Source organism: Amia ocellicauda, chromosome 6 (assembly GCF_036373705.1).
Source record: "Amia ocellicauda isolate fAmiCal2 chromosome 6, fAmiCal2.hap1, whole genome shotgun sequence".
NCBI lineage: Eukaryota > Metazoa > Chordata > Actinopteri > Amiiformes > Amiidae > Amia > Amia ocellicauda.
The window spans coordinates 49,674,324-49,690,485 of record NC_089855.1 but is presented as its reverse complement, the minus strand read 5'-3'; the positions used below and the strand labels follow the sequence as shown (position 1 = coordinate 49,690,485).

The 16,162-nt window shown below is 44.0% G+C and overlaps 4 non-coding genes across 4 annotated transcripts; 2 read left to right on the top strand and 2 right to left on the bottom strand.

Moving 5' to 3' along the window:
- Positions 1-872: 872 nt before the first annotated feature.
- trnae-cuc (transfer RNA glutamic acid (anticodon CUC)) lies at positions 873-944 on the bottom strand. The gene has a single exon. It is a non-coding gene; the product is annotated as a tRNA-Glu (tRNA).
- Positions 945-1,079: 135 nt separating this feature from the next.
- Positions 1,080-1,151, top strand: trnaq-cug (transfer RNA glutamine (anticodon CUG)). The gene has a single exon. It is a non-coding gene; the product is annotated as a tRNA-Gln (tRNA).
- A 2,530-nt stretch (positions 1,152-3,681) lies between these two features.
- On the bottom strand, positions 3,682-3,753 carry trnae-cuc (transfer RNA glutamic acid (anticodon CUC)). The gene has a single exon. It is a non-coding gene; the product is annotated as a tRNA-Glu (tRNA).
- Positions 3,754-3,888: 135 nt separating this feature from the next.
- trnaq-cug (transfer RNA glutamine (anticodon CUG)) lies at positions 3,889-3,960 on the top strand. The gene has a single exon. It is a non-coding gene; the product is annotated as a tRNA-Gln (tRNA).
- Positions 3,961-16,162: the final 12,202 nt, after the last annotated feature.

Here is a 16,162-nt window from a genome sequence, read left to right as displayed (position 1 = left end):
ATACAGTTTATGACCTCCTTCAAGAACGGCCAGTCCACGGCGTCAAACATAATTTCAGTAACCTGTTTTTCTGGATCCTCCACAACCCCTTCAATAGGGTTTGTAATCAGGGTACTGCTAAACAAAACCTTACGATCAGTAGTTAGAGATAGACTCTTCACCACTGTACCGTAGTTCTGCAAGCTTTCCCATTCACACCTTTCAAAACTCTGAATCGGAGACTCCGTTTCGCCTTCTCTTGGACCCTCTTGCAAGCCTTCTAGAGTCTTATCCACAAGCCCCAGGTCTCTCCATGCCATCACCTTCAACCAGTCCTCAAAAGAGTATTCAATCACCGTCTCAAAAGGTTCCAACGTACCCTCCTTCTCTCCCAAAGCAAAAAGCTCCACTCCAACATAGCTGGGATCCCTTTTAAAGCGGTAACCCCGTCGACCCCCCCAGAACAACACCCAGGAGCGTTCAATCTTCAAATTGGTGAGTACAGGAACCCTTGCCCGGGATTGTTTCTTGCGGGGTTTCATGTTGATGTCGCTGGACATGTTGAAGAAGCGGGATGTTTCAGATGCTGAGAATTAAAGAGGTATTGCCTAAAAGCAGCGCGGGGTCTTAAATAGAGAGGAGAGTTTCGGGGCGTTGCCTTCAGGGGGGGGGGGGGTCTTTATGGGTGGCCTTGTTGTTCAGGGTTTTAGGGGTGTACACTTTCTGACGAATATGACGTAGGAATAATTAAGGAAATAACTCTAAAATCACGCCCCCCAATTATGACGTAGGAATATTAATAAGCTTAGGGCATACGTCATAACAAAATAGGCCGCGCCCAAAAAACCCTACTATCTACTCACAGGTCCCAGGGGAAGAGCAACAGATCCACCTTCCCTGACCGGGAATCGAACCCTGGCCGCGGCGGTGAGAGCGCCGAATCCTGACCACTAGACCACCAGGGACGGCTCCGGAAGTGACCCGCCACACGCAGCACTCTGGGCGCAACTTGGCTCACTCTGGACTTGGCCGTGCGACAGAGCGAGACGTGTGCGTAGAGCAGAAACCTTCGTCACGGGCAAGCGGTGGGCAGCCGGCTTGGTTCCATGGTGTAATGGTTAGCACTCTGGACTCTGAATCCAGCGATCCGAGTTCAAGTCTCGGTGGGACCTGGGGCCCTTGGCAGGGGCAGCGGCGGTGAAGCGGTGGTCTCCCTGCGTGAGGGCCTGTGTCTGCGAATAAGGCCTGTTTATGTTCCCTCTTGGGAGGCTTGGAGACGAATTGGCGAAAACTCCGGGTCGGCCTGGTGCGTTCATCTTCCTGGTGGTGACCGCATGGCTTAACGGAGAAGAAGGTGCCTGTGTTGACAGATTACAGATAGATTATTTCCCTTCTTGGAAATCATCGTTAAAGCGAAAAGGAACTTTGTAAACCAGCTAGCTTGGAAGCAACCACGTCAGGGCATTCTTTCAGTGAGACCTCGGTTTTTTACAAGCACGAGTGAAGCTTTAAAAGAAAATGACATAGAATGTTTGCGGCCGTTCATCCAATCAAAAGGTGCAAGCCCGAGTCCGATTGCGGTCTGTCTTCCCAGAACTCAATTTCTGTAATAATTGGACGCAGACACCAATTCCAAAGATATAAATTGTCAAATGTATTCAAAACAAAGACTAAATGTAGCACTACACTAATTATACAAAAGGGAAAAACGAATTACAATTCAACTCTAGATCAACAAATCGAAGACAAATCACTTCCGTGACCAAATCAAAGACCATGGGATCACATATGATAACACAAATCGTTAAACAAAAAAGGTTATAAACACATTGACTACAATACCGGTTAGTAAGACGAAGGTGAGTCTCTCGTTAGTATTATTAGTCAGACATTAAATAACTACGCAGGTTAGTATTTATGTCAGGTAACTTCTCGTTATATATATATCAGTCTCATTCACGTTTAGGTGCCGAGAAAGATCCTATCATTACTTGTTACCACAATTTCCCTTAACTGATTATTATTCAATGATTAAGGATAGGCAGGGCCACCAATAATCTAATGTCTATTAACTTGTGTCAATTTCAGACTAAACAGTTAAACAGGAATGAGAAGATATTTCTCGGCGTTGACAGATTTTATTTCTAAAATTATCAACAAAACAGTTTAATGCAACACACATTTATATTTAAGAAAACTAAATGATATTACACATTCTAGAGTTATAAATCACAGATTAACATTTCTAATTGATTTCTCAAATGTCATGAATCATGAACTCCAAACTGTTAAACTTATCTGAACTTCGTCGCAGAGAGGCCTCTCTGGCTTCGGGCTCAGATAACAGCACACGGCACGAGGTCCGTGTGGTTTGGAACAAAGGCAGTCCGGTTCGGCTTTGTCCAAGAACTTCCACTCAGTCGATACACCTGGAAGTTGGGGTTTCGCGAAAGTAGAGTCGTTTCCAAACAGATTTTCCACTGGTTTGAAGGCTCCAAGGTTGTGCACAGAAACTTCTTGGCAAGCAGGGTCTCTCACCGTACTTATTTGAAGACAAAGTCTTTGAGGAAAGCAGGGCCGTGTTTGTTCCAAGGGTCAAGTTTCTTAAGACTCAAATAGCTATTTAAATGACTGACACTTTCGTATACAGTCGACTTAGTCAATTGTCCAGCTGTAAAACTCCACTGATCAGGTGGGCACAGGCGGGCAGCGCAGTCTGTAAAGTTCTTTATTTAATAAAGTCCTTTAAAAGAATTCTTCGTACAGCTCAATCTCCTTCTCCCAGTTTAACTCTTCTGTTGCCGGCAAAGACTTAGTTGGTTTCTGGTTCCGGTTCTGGCAACAGAGCTACAGGTTGAGCTGTGGCAGCGAGTTACTGGTTCAGGTGAGAGAGAGCGAGAAAGACTGTCCGCTGTTCCTTATAGTCTGTCAGATCAAGAGGTGATTGGTTCTTGAGTTTTTAAGATTGGATTTCGGTTTCAGCCCCCAGTGTCCTATTGGAGGGGGGCTTGATTTATGACTGATGTCAATCCATGCCATCTTTTGGAAATGCCGGTTGGCCTGGGTTCGTAGCTCTATGTCGGGATTTCGGCTCTCGTCCACTTCAAAGAGTTTTTATCACCTACAGGCCCCTTTCTCCAGACATCTCATAGCAGAATTCCAAACTATTTGGCCTCTTCTTGGTGCCATCCTCCCCAAAACTGTCACTTTGATGCAAACCACTTCCAAGCTGATGAGCTAAGGGAATCTGATAACTTTGGGGGGGAGAGGTTTTCTTTAGATCAGTGCTTCAGCTCAGAGCCCAAATGCTCTTATCCAAATACACCCAACATAACGCTACAATGCTAAGCGAGCGCTCTACCACGTGAGCTAATCCTCAGGGCTCTCGGTGAGGCCGACCCCCACTTCTTCAGTCTTTAAGTGGCACGTCGCGAGTAAGTCCTTTCCTGCGCTTCAGGCAAGCTTGCAGCCAACTGCGGACGACTTTCCTTCCTCGGTGGCAGCCATCGTGCCGCAATAGAAAAGGATTGTCATGAGCAAAACTTTCAAAGTGACCGAAAAGATCACGGCCCGTCGTGTGATGTGATTTACATGAGCTCCAGAAACGTTCATGGACATATGTATATAAGTAAGGATTAAATCACAGATAGAGAGAGAGAAAACACACCATACAGGTCCTAGGGGAAGAGCAACAGATCCACCTTCCCTGACCGGGAATCGAAGCCGGGCCGCAGCGGTGAGAGCGCCGAATCCTGACCACTAGACCACCAGGGACGGCTCCGGAAGTGACCCTCCACACGCAGCACTCTGGGCGCAACTTGGCTCACTCTGGACTTGGCCGTGCGACAGAGCGAGACGTGTGCGTAGAGCAGAAACCTTCATCACGGGCAAGAGGTGGGCAGCGGGCTTGGTTCCATGGTGTAATGGTTAGCACTCTGGACTCTGAATCCAGCGATCCGAGTTCAAGTCTCGGTGGGACCTTGGGCCCTTGGCAGAGGCAGCGGCGGTGAAGCGGTGGTCTCCCTGTGTGAGGGCCTGTGTCTGCGAATAAGGCCTGTTTATGTTCCCTCTTGGGAGGCTTGGAGACGAATTGGCGAAAACTCCGGGTCGGCCTGGTGCGTTCATCTTCCTGGTGGTGACCGCGTGGCTTAATAGAGAAGAAGGTGCCTGTGTTGACAGATTACAGATAGATTATTTCCCTTCTTGGAAATCATCGTTAAAGCGAAAAGGAACTTTGTAAACCAGCTAGCTTGGAAGCAACCACGTCAGGGCATTCTTTCAGTGAGACCTCGGTTTTTTACAAGCACGAGTGAAGCTTTAAAAGAAAATGACATAGAATGTTTGCGGCCGTTCATCCAATCAAAAGGTGCAAGCCCGAGTCCGATTGCGGTCTGTCTTCCCTGGGGGCGGGGGGGATTGTGTTTTGTGAGATCCGGGGGAGAGGTGAGGTGGCTTTCTTTGGTGTATGCCAGAGGTCCGGTGAGAGGTTGTCTTTTACAACTGTCCTTCAGTCAATACCAAAAACAGTCCCTGCCAATCTGGGAAAGCCATTCAGTCCACAAACAGAGTTTTGACAAACATCCTGCGGGCTTTTTCTCCACCGTTTGATCCTTTTATCGTTGACAGGAATTTCTACAGGGTACGTCCCGAACAGGTGCCTCAATGGCTGTTTGCTAGCCCGATAAATCTAACTTGCTCGGTCTGCATACTATCTTTAATCTAAAACATCATACAGTCTCTTCGGTCTGACTTCGGATCGGAAGATTGAGGGTTGGAGTGCCTTTGCGGTCGTTCCTGGGGTTACGACGTCGAAGCGGCATCTCGGTCGTTTTTGGGGAACTTCGGAAGGGCCAGCCGGCGTGCTAATGCTGCAGCCGTCGCCGGCGCGTTGTGTCTGATAACCTTACGGCAAACAGGCAATGCCTTGCGCCTGTGTCTGCGGCAAGAAAAGTGAGCGACTCTCCCCCGAAACCGGGGCACGAGCGCCTGAGGCCTTGGAGAATGCGGGCATTGATCCCGCTGCCTCTCGCATGCTGTAGCGTAAGGTACACTTATACATTTCAATTAAAGAAGTGAATTTATAGTATCACCTTATCACGAATCCTGGAATCTTGTAGAACTCAATTTCTGTAATAATTGGACGCAGACACCAATTCCAAAGATATAAATTGTCAAATGTATTCAAAACAAAGACTAAATGTAGCACTACACTAATTATACAAAAGGGAAAAACTAATTACAATTCAACTCTAGATCAACAAATCGAAGACAAATCACTTCCGTGACCAAAACAAAGACCATGGGATCTCATATGATAACACAAATCGTTAAACAAAAAAGGTTATAAACACATTGACTACAATACCGGTTAGTAAGACGAAGGTGAGTCTCTCGTTAGTATTATTAGTCAGACATTAAATAACTACGCAGGTTAGTATTTATGTCAGGTAACTTCTCGTTATATATATATCAGTCTCATTCACGTTTAGGTGCCGAGAAAGATCCTATCATTACTTGTTACCACAATTTCCCTTAACTGATTATTATTCAATGATTAAGGATAGGCAGGGCCACCAATAATCTAATGTCTATTAACTTGTGTCAATTTCAGACTAAACAGTTAAACAGGAATGAGAAGATATTTCTCGGCGTTGACAGATTTTATTTCTAAAATTATCAACAAAACAGTTTAATGCAACACACATTTATATTTAAGAAAACTAAATGATATTACACATTCTAGAGTTATGAATCACAGATTAACATTTCTAATTGATTTCTCAAATGTCATGAATCATGAACTCCAAACGGTTAAACTTATCGGAACTTCGTCGCAGAGAGGCCTCTCTGGCTTCGGGCTCAGATAACAGCACACGGCACGAGGTCCGTGTGGTTTGGAACAAAGGCAGTCCGGTTCGGCTTTGTCCAAGAACTTCCACTCAGTCGATACACCTGGAAGTTGGGGTTTCGCGAAAGTAGAGTCGTTTCCAAACAGATTTTCCACTGGTTTGAAGGCTCCAAGGTTGTGCACAAAATCTTCTTGGCAAGCAGGGTCTCTCACCGTACTTATTTGAAGACAAAGTCTTTGAGGAAAGCAGGGCCGTGTTTGTTCCAAGGGTCAAGTTTCTTAAGACTCAAATAGCTATTTAAATGACTGACACTTTCGTATACAGTCGACTTAGTCAATTGTCCAGCTGTAAAACTCCACTGATCAGGTGGGCACAGGCGGGCAGCGCAGTCTGTAAAGTTCTTTATTTAATAAAGTCCTTTAAAAGAATTCTTCGTACGGCTCAATCTCCTTCTCCCAGTTTAACTCTTCTGTTGCCGGCAAAGACTTAGTTGGTTTCTGGTTCCGGTTCTGGCAACAGAGCTACAGGTTGAGCTGTGGCAGCGAGTTACTGGTTCAGGTGAGAGAGAGCGAGAAAGACTGTCCGCTGTTCCTTATAGTCTGTCAGATCAAGAGGTGATTGGTTCTTGAGTTTTTGAGATTGGATTTCGGTTTCAGCCCCCAGTGTCCTATTGGAGGGGGGCTTGATTTATGACTGATGTCAATCCATGCCATCTTTTGGAAATGCCGGTTGGCCTGGGTTCGTAGCTCTATGTCGGGATTTCGGCTCTTGTCCACTTCAAAGAGTTTTTATCACCTACAGGCCCCTTTCTCCAGACATCTCATAGCAGAATTCCAAACTATTTGGCCTCTTCTTGGTGCCATCCTCCCCAAAACTGTCACTTTGATGCAAACCAGTTCCAAGCTGATGAGCTAAGGGAATCTGATAACTTTGGGGGGGAGAGGTTTTCTTTAGATCAGTGCTTCAGCTCAGAGCCCAAATGCTCTTATCCAAATACACCCAACATAATGCTACAATGCTAAGCGAGCGCTCTACCACGTGAGCTAATCCTCAGGGCTCTCAGTGAGGCCGACCCCCACTTCTTCAGTCTTTAAGTGGCACGTCGCGAGTAAGTCCTTTCCTGCGCTTCAGGCAAGCTTGCAGCCAACTGCGGACGACTTTCCTTCCTCGGTGGCAGCCATCGTGCCGCAATAGAAAAGGATTGTCATGAGCAAAACTTTCAAAGTGACCGAAAAGATCACGGCCCGTCATGTGATGTGATTTACATGAGCTCCAGAAACGTTCATGGACATATGTATATAAGTAAGGATTTAATCACAGATAGAGAGAGAGAAAATGCACCACACAGGAGTAGATAGTAGGGTTTTTTGGGCGCGGCCTATTTTGTTATGACGTATGCCCTAAGCTTATTAATATTCCTACGTCATAATTGGGGGGCGTGATTTTAGAGTTATTTCCTTAATTATTCCTACGTCATATCCGCCAGAAAGTGTACACCCCTAAAACCCTGATCAACAAGGCCACCCATAACCGGTTGTTCTTGTTGTTCTTGTTGGTCAACTGTAGAGTGTGAATGGGTCGGCTCTTCCTGTAGTGGTTGGGGGTCTTTTGTAAATATACATGTAAGGGGCCCAGGTCTTAACAATGCCATTTTGAATAGTGCGTTTATCATATTCACACTATCTCTGTCTCTGTCTCTGTCTGTCTCTCTCTCTCTGTCTCTCTCGCCCAAGCATTTTATAAGATCAACAAGTTCTGTTGTCTGTAATGGTCCCAGGTCCTAACAATTCCTGTTTTGCATAGGGTACTTATGTTAACCCCAATGTATATGGCTCTGTCTCTCCCCTCAAATTTAATTAAAAATAAAATTTAAAAAAAGAGGGTGTGTGTGTGTGTGGGTGTTTGTGGGTATAGGTTAATTGTTTTTGTAAAAAAAAAAAAAAAAAAAAAAAAAAGCTGTGGTTATATTTTATCTCACACATAATGTGTTCATTCGTTTTACTTAAATACATTCTAGGGTCTTAAAGCTCATAAGAGTTAGACTTAAGATAAGGATATGTTTTTAAGGTATTTTAGCAGGCTCAATCCCTGATGATAAGGAATCATTTAAAAAATAAAAACAACTGATCACTCAATGCTAAATAGATCACAACACTCAAGGCTAAATCACTCACACCACGGGGGACGGGGGTGGGCTCAGACAAACGTAGGCATGGCGTGTGGTCTCAAAACATTCAGAATACTTTTATACTATATAATTTATAAGCTTTGTAAAATAAACCCAAATATCTCTTTTGTGGGGATAAACGCTGTTCTGAGTAGTTTGTGACTTGTTTAATACCAAAGAAAGCATCGCTATTAAAAAAAAAAAAAAAATCACTGTAAAAGCGCTACTTATTTTAGATCTTTATAGTTATTTTCTTGGCTCAGGTTGTTTTTTAGCGCGTATAAAGGCCTGAAATATTCTTAGTGTTTATTGACTATAGGTCTTGATGCTTAAAAATGTTTTTTTGAGAGACCAAAAGGTTCTAATAAAAGTTTAGAGTAGAGAGGAGAGAGATCGTCGCCATCTTGGTTTCTATTTGAAATTGATGCAGGGTCATTTTATTGGTTGGTTTTGATATGTTAATTGGTAACAGGACGGCACAAAGGCCAGCCCAGAACAATGCCTTACAAGCAGATCCGGCATCCGGCCATCAGTATAAGTATGAAGGTCTGGTCTTCAGCTCGACAGACTCATACTGACCTTTCGATTTAAGCCTAAAGATCAACAATGTCCGGAAACAACATCAACGACTTCGATTTAAACGAGTTTTTAGGTAAGTCTTCAGATTATTTTCATTGACTCAGAGCGGGTTGTGGGCATGTATTGTAAATAAGGTTATAACATCTGTTTTAGGTTCTGTAAAATTATTTTTCAGCCAGTCAACAGGAGTTAATTCCCAACGCTGAGGAGATCATCTGGAACAACGACGGTAAGATTTTTGTGTTTGCGCTCAAGGGTTCTTATGTATGGGTGTGTGGTTGTGTTTTGAAGCGGCTCATTAGAGTTATGAAAACGTTTTAATATATATTAATGGCGGTCTCTTTAATTACACAGAAACTATCGAAAGGCCTGTGATTAATGTCTCCGAGGATCAACCAAGAGAAGTGGTTGTCCCTAGACAGGCTGTCTGCCGACCGGGTAAGAACTAAACCCCTGTTTGTTTGTATAACGTTTCTGTAAGATGTTTGAGGCCCGTCTTGTTAATTTAAAAAAATATCCTTTCTAACAGTATTAAGAAACGTGGTTCGAGACAACGAAAGGCCTTCCACAGCGAGGGCTTGTTTAGTTTTACCTTCGAGAACCGTAACCTTTCAAGAATCTGAAAGGCCGTCAGCCCCTGTATCTGATAGCGGTGAGTATATATCTGCCGCTTGTAAGAGGTTAAAGCTTTTTATAAAGCGGGGTGGTTAAAGGTTAAACATGTCTCTTACCTTCACAGAAGTGCAAAAAGCTAAACCAGCTGAAAAACATAAGAAACGATTATTCTTTGGAGGTAAGTAAGATCTTTCAAACTTTAATGTTTTTAAAAGGGTTTTGTTTGCCCGTTGAGGGCTAATATTTAAGCGAGGGGTGCCCATTTCCTGTAGGTCTTGGGGGTTCTGGGAAAGATCTTTAGAAGTCCGGACAGGTCTAGGCTTGTTTCTGGGGCATGTGTTTAGAAATGACCGATTGCCCGACCGTCTGGTTAGGAAGTAAAGCTGTCCGAAAGGTTTTAGTAAGTTGTTTGGCTTATCTCCCGCAATTATACTTCTGTTTTAAAGTGGCTGTAGGAAAAGGCTTGAAGGTGTTCATTGTATTTAATATTTAAACAGATCGTGAAAACGTTTGTGAAACAGGAAGTCCCGGGATCAGGAAGCGTTTACACTTGGAAGGTTCGTTTAAAAATGAAATGTGGTGTGTGTGTGTATAAAAAGTGTTTTATTAACAATATTACATTTAAGAAACAGTTTATTTACAGAGGCTTCTCTGTTTTACATTTATTATCAAGTCCTAATAAATATATTGTCTGTAAATAATAAGGCGTTGTAGTGAATGTCTAAGCCTATTTTCAAAGGTCTAAAAAAGCTAAAGGTTTTGAAGGTCCTGGACATGTTGTTTTAAGTTTGATTTCTGTCGCCGTTTAAAGATGTAAATGTAATGTATATTTTTATTCTTCCCAAGACTCTTGGGATAGTCATTCTGTGGATGAGCTATTGAGGACAATTACCCCGTCTAAGTGGGATCAAACATCTTCCCCGGAGAGATCACCGAGAGGATCCCCCACGGTGGTCTTGGAGACCCCCCAACATCTACTCAGGCCACAGCCTTCTGGGGGTAATTCAACAATCCAGATTCAGCCCGCCGCATTGTCGGGCGGAACAAATACAGGCAACCAACAACCTCAGGGGTCGCCGTCAGTCAGGGTTGACACACCACCCAACGACGGACTGGTTTCAACATCGTCCCCCCAGCCCCGTTTCTTGGCTACAGAAACGCTGAACAGTACACCGCGATTGGCCAGGGTGTCACCGCAAAGGCCTTCTTGGTCTCCGTCCGTGAGTATACGCTCGCTCCCTGCCTCCTTCGACCGAGATTTACCGGAGCGACCATCCTTTGCAGCTGAGCCAGGACACCATCCCCCGGAGCTACTTCCTGAAGGTCGGCATGAGTTGCTACATACCTTGTTACTAAATCAAAGACTTGTGTTAGTGGGGCAAAACCTTGTGATAGAGAGCCAAAACACCCTTATTAATACCCTTACTAACGAATTGTACCGTATTTAATGTTTTAATAGATACAAAACGCCTTACTATTGTGGGTTGTTGGAAAAATAAAAAATAAAAAAAATGTCCGGACTTGGTAAAAGAACTCACAAACTAAAGGATTATGAACAAGTTAGGGCCCCAAAAAGACCTTCCCGAGAGAACACCCTCGGCCCTGTTGTGAACTCCTCTGATGTCCCAATGAACCAGGAACTATTACAAATGATAAATGATTTAAATAACCCCCAATCACCACCGATAGAATGTGAATTACCAGACTTACCGTGAACCCCGACCTGTTACAGATGGTCAATGATCTAAATAACCACCTCCCAACGGTAGCGCTTATAGAGGTTCAACCCCTAGTTCACCCCGATTTGTTTGAAATGGTGGAGGCTTTGGAGACGCTACCCCGACCAAATTCTGCCCCTATTATAAATGATTTGAGACAATTAGAACACAGTACGGCGGCAGAAGCAGCCGTCACTATAGAGGAGGGTCTTGACATTAACCGGGTGGATATCTTTGAAGGACTTTTACAGGCTTTAAATGAGCCTCCTCAAAAAGGGGGTTTTGTAGATGTCAGCGGTGGGGGTGTTCGGAATGTGGAGGGTTCTGAGACTGATAAGGCTGTGGATGACATGCTCTGTGAGAATGTAGGGGTTGAAGGCTTTGTTCAAAATGATGATGTGTCCAAAAGTACCAGTGATCCCGTGATTATAGATAGACCGGCCTATAACAATTTTGAAATGATTCAGCGTTTTAATTTTGCAGAACTTTTAAATTGTGACAATTATGCAGAAATATTTGTCAACATACACGAGGCCTTGCAAAACATGCTTGAACAGGTTGCTGAAAGGGTCAGACCTCGAGATGTTGTACAGTTAGAACTCAGAGGGGATGATTTGTTTAGCAACCTATCTGTAATGCTGAGTGGAGATAATTTAGATGTTGATGAATTTCTGGCTAAAATCGAAGCGTTATTGCAAAGTAACGCATCCATCTTAGCTGATGAAAGTCTGTCTCTGGTAATGAATGTGGTTCCTAACCCTGAGGGTGGGGCGCTTAGAAGACTGTCGAAATGCTTGAAGAACGACATAATTAGGAACAAGCTCAGGCAATTAGTGGTGAGTTCCAATGGGGACAATAAGCTCTGTTTTGCTTACAGTTTAATAAAACTACTCACCCCCGACATGCCTGAACCCCAAGCTATGCAAGAGGCTTTAATGCTTCATCAGAGGGCCGGCTTAAACTCTCAACAGATGGTTGCCTTTTCAGACATTGCCATGTTTGAGGAGTTGTTGTCTTTAAAAATTGTTGTGTGGTACCGTTGTGAGGTAAAGGAAGTATTTGTGAAATTTCAGACACATCCTGAAACCCATACACAGACACTGTTTCTCTTCCTAAGTGATAGTCATTACTTTGGAATAAAGAGTTTGACGGCTTTTTTGGGTTGTTCGTATGTTTGTCATTGGTGTTATAAGGCCTTCAATGATAAGCTTAAGCACCGCTGTGACGGTTACTGTAACGTCTGTTTCAATCCGCAATGTCGTAAGGGTTTGGCCCCTACCATCCGATGTAAAGATTGCTTAAGGATTTGTCTCTCCGCGTTCTGTTTTTCCGAACATAAGGTGCAGAGGGCCGCTGCTGAGGGGGTTAAAAAACGGAGTTATTGTGATCAAACTAAATATTGCCCGCAGTGTTGCCTCCAGTACCGTTTTCATGAGGTAAAACCACACAAATGTCTGGAACCGAGATGTAGGATCTGTAATGCGGATTTAACCCCGGGGTCTGAACACCAGTGCTTTATTCAGCCGGTTAAAAAGGAGCCGCCGCACAACCGGTATGTCTTTTTTGATTTTGAATGCCGGCAAGAAAACGGGGTCCATGTTGCTAATTATATACACTGTATTGACATGTTGGATTGTGAGTGGTCAGCTAGCGGTGAGAGTTGTGTCAGGGATTTCTTTACGCGGTATCGCGGTCCAAAATACCTCAATTACACATTTATTGCCCACAATGCTAAGGGTTATGATTCTTACATATTGATGAAGTATCTGGTGGAAAATGGGGTGACCCCAAAAATAATAGCTCAGGGTAGCAAGATCATGTGTTTCACCGACGAGGCTTTCAACCAACGTTACATAGACTTGTTAAATTTCCTCCCCATGAAATTGAGCGCTTTGCCTAAAGCTCTGGGTTTTGAGGCTCAGAAGAAAGGTTGGTTCTGCCATTTTTTTAATACTAAGGACACTCAAAATTATCGAGGGTCCTACCCGCCCGCCTCTTATTATGGGGTTGATACTATGATGTCTCATGAGAGGGAGGAATTCTTTAAATGGTACAATACGGTTAAGGGGGGTGTTTTTGATTTCCGAGAAGAGATGGCCGCTTATTGTAAAAATGATGTGGTGATCCTTATAGAAGCCTGTTTGCGTTTCCGCACCGAGGTTATCAACACGTCGGGTCTCGACCCTTTGCAAAGTGTGACCATAGCGTCTCTCTGCATGAAAATGTATCGATCCAATTTCTTGCAGAAAAACACTATAGCGGAAACCACTTCTGACAACTATCGTGCTAGACAAAAGAACTTTTCGACTGTCTCCATACAGTGGCTGGAATATCTGAGTGCCCGGGATAACATCTTCATCAGACATGCTTTAAATCAAGGGGAAGTCAAAATGGGTCCTTACTACTTAGACGGTTTTAGCGACGTGTCCGGGCGGCGTACCGCTTATGAGTTTGCTGGTTGTATTTACCATGGCTGTCCTCAGTGCTTCGACCCAAACACCTTTAACCCCGTAACACAAAAACTCTGCGGTGATATGTACTATGATTTCCAGGAACGAATTGAAACTTTAAAAAACACCTATGGTTTGAATGTACTGGTGATTTGGGAACACGCGTGGACGACCCTGAAGCAACAGGATGTGGGGGTACAACGGTTTATGGAAACCTTGGACTTTCCTGAACGTCTAGAGCCCAGGGATGCGTTATTTGGGGGTCGTACCAACGCCCTCTGTTTACATTATGAGGTAAAGGAGGGTGAGAGAGTAGATTACTATGATTTCACCAGTCTGTACCCTTATGTCAACAAGACCAAAATGTACCCGGTGGGGCATCCAACCATTGTTTATCGTGACTTTCTCGAAATCGGACAGTACTTTGGTTTGATCAAAGTCACCATGTACCCTCCTCGTGAGCTGTTCCTACCCGTGTTGCCTTACAGGTGTTCGGGAAAATTGATGTTCCCTCTGTGTAGAACGTGTGTGGAAACTGAAAATCAAAATACCTCTTGTCTGCACAGTGATGACGAGAGAGCGCTGACGGGTGTCTGGTGTAGCATTGAGCTTGACAAGGCGGTGGAGAAAGGTTACAGAGTCGGTAAGGTGTATGAGGTTTGGCATTTTTCTGAAAAATCTGATACTCTTTTTGCTGAGTACATTATGACCCATCTGAAAGGGAAACAGGAGGCATCGGGCTATCCCTCATGGTGTGTTGACTCCGCTGCCAAAGAGCGGTACGTTCAGCAATATTTTGAAAAGGAAGGGATCCGTCTAGAGCCGGGGAACATAACTGTAAACCCCGCCAAGAGACAAATGTCCAAACTGATTTTAAACAGTCTGTGGGGTAAGTTTGGGGAAAGAAATAACCGTCTAAACACAACCTTGATTAAAACCCCTGAACAGTTTATAGAATTTATCTTTTCCAAACAACATGCAGTATCACACTTTCAATTCTTAAATGACCACGTGGCACAGGTCCAGTGGAGGGCCCCTAAAGATTTCCCCACCAAACAGGGAAACGTTAATGTTTTCATAGCGGTTTTTACCACGGCTTACGCCCAGCTTGAACTGTACAACTTAATGGATCAGCTGCAGGAACGCACGCTCTATCATGATACTGACTCTGTAATCTTTGTCACCAGGCCAGGGGATTGGGTCCCTCCCCTCGGGGACTACCTTGGGGAGTTAACGAGCGAGCTAGATCCTCAGGACCACATAGTGGAGTTTGTTTCAAGGGGTCCTAAGACTTACGCATACAGAACGGCTGCGGGTAAGACCTGTATGAAAGTTAAGGGTTTCACTCTGAACCATTGTAACAACAAGCTCATTAACATCAAGTCTCTGACGACCCTGGTACAAAGTTTTGTAACCGAGAAAGACGCGCCTCCTCGCGAGATTATTACAGCCGGAAATCAGATCTATCACAATAAAAAGGGGTACACATTGGAAAATAGATCACTAAACAAACGGTTCAGGGTGGTGTACAATAAAAGAGTGTTGAAGACTGATTATACCACTCTGCCTTATGGATATTAGCAGTGGTTTTGATAACAGACTTCAACACCCTTTCTCCTGTATTATAGCCGGTCCCTCCAATTCGGGTAAGAGCTATCTTATAAAGAACATCATAGAAGATGTGGACGCAACCGTGTCCCAAGCTCTTGACAACATAGTGTGGTGTTACTCTTGCTGGCAACCTCTCTACGATGATTTGGCATCAAAAAAAAATAATCTGAAATTTGTGCAAGGTCTCCCCGCCTCGTTGTGTGACGATGACCTGTTCCCGCCCGGACAAACTAATCTAGTGATCCTTGATGACCTGATGGAGCAGGCCGGTGACAACAGTGAAGTGGAAAAAGCTTTCACAAAGTACACTCATCATAGGAATTTAAGTATTATTTATTTAGTTCAAAATCTATTTTTTCAAGGTAAAAAAAGCCGCACTATTAATTTAAATGCCAAATATATAATTCTTTTTAAAAACCCCAGAGATAAACTACAGGTCACCGTCTTGGCTCGTCAAATGTACCCTAACCAGACCAAATTCTTTTTGGAGGCATTTGAGGATGCCACCAAAAAACCCTACGGGTACTTGATTGTGGACTTAAAAGCACAAACCCCAGAAGACTTTTGCCTCAGAACAGGTTTGTGCCCGCCCGATTGGCCGGCAGTGTATGTGCTAAAGAAAAGGAAATAAATAAGAATGTCTGTTCGGATTAAAAGAAATCTGCCGCTTTTGCAAATGTTATTTGAGGGGAGCCCGCGCCATAGGAAAGCTGTGCTGGCAGGGGCCCCCTCGGATTTGATCGAGACCCTGTGTGAAATAGCTTTTAACATCTTACGCAGTAATATACCCCTAACCCCTTCTCAACATTCTAAACTCAAAAAACAAAAAGCGGTTATCAAGATCATCGCTAATAAGAAGTATTCTATTAAAAGAAAAAGAAAGAAGATTAATCAAACCGGAGGTTTTATAGGACCGCTGTTGAGCATAGCCGTGCCTTTCCTAACCAGTCTTCTAGCTTCCAGAGTGGGTTAATAATGGAATATGCTCAGAAAATGTTTTTGATCCCTCAGGAGCAGCTTGAGAAACTGAGAAAAAATGTTGTCGGGCCAGAGCCCATTAGACAAATGGCCGAAAACAACCTGGACTCTGAAATGAAAGCTATACTGGCCAGGGCCGATTTAAATCAGTATTCCAAAGCCCAGATGTATAGCAACACGTTACAGCGCTACCTCCGTCTGGTTAGACAGGGTGAA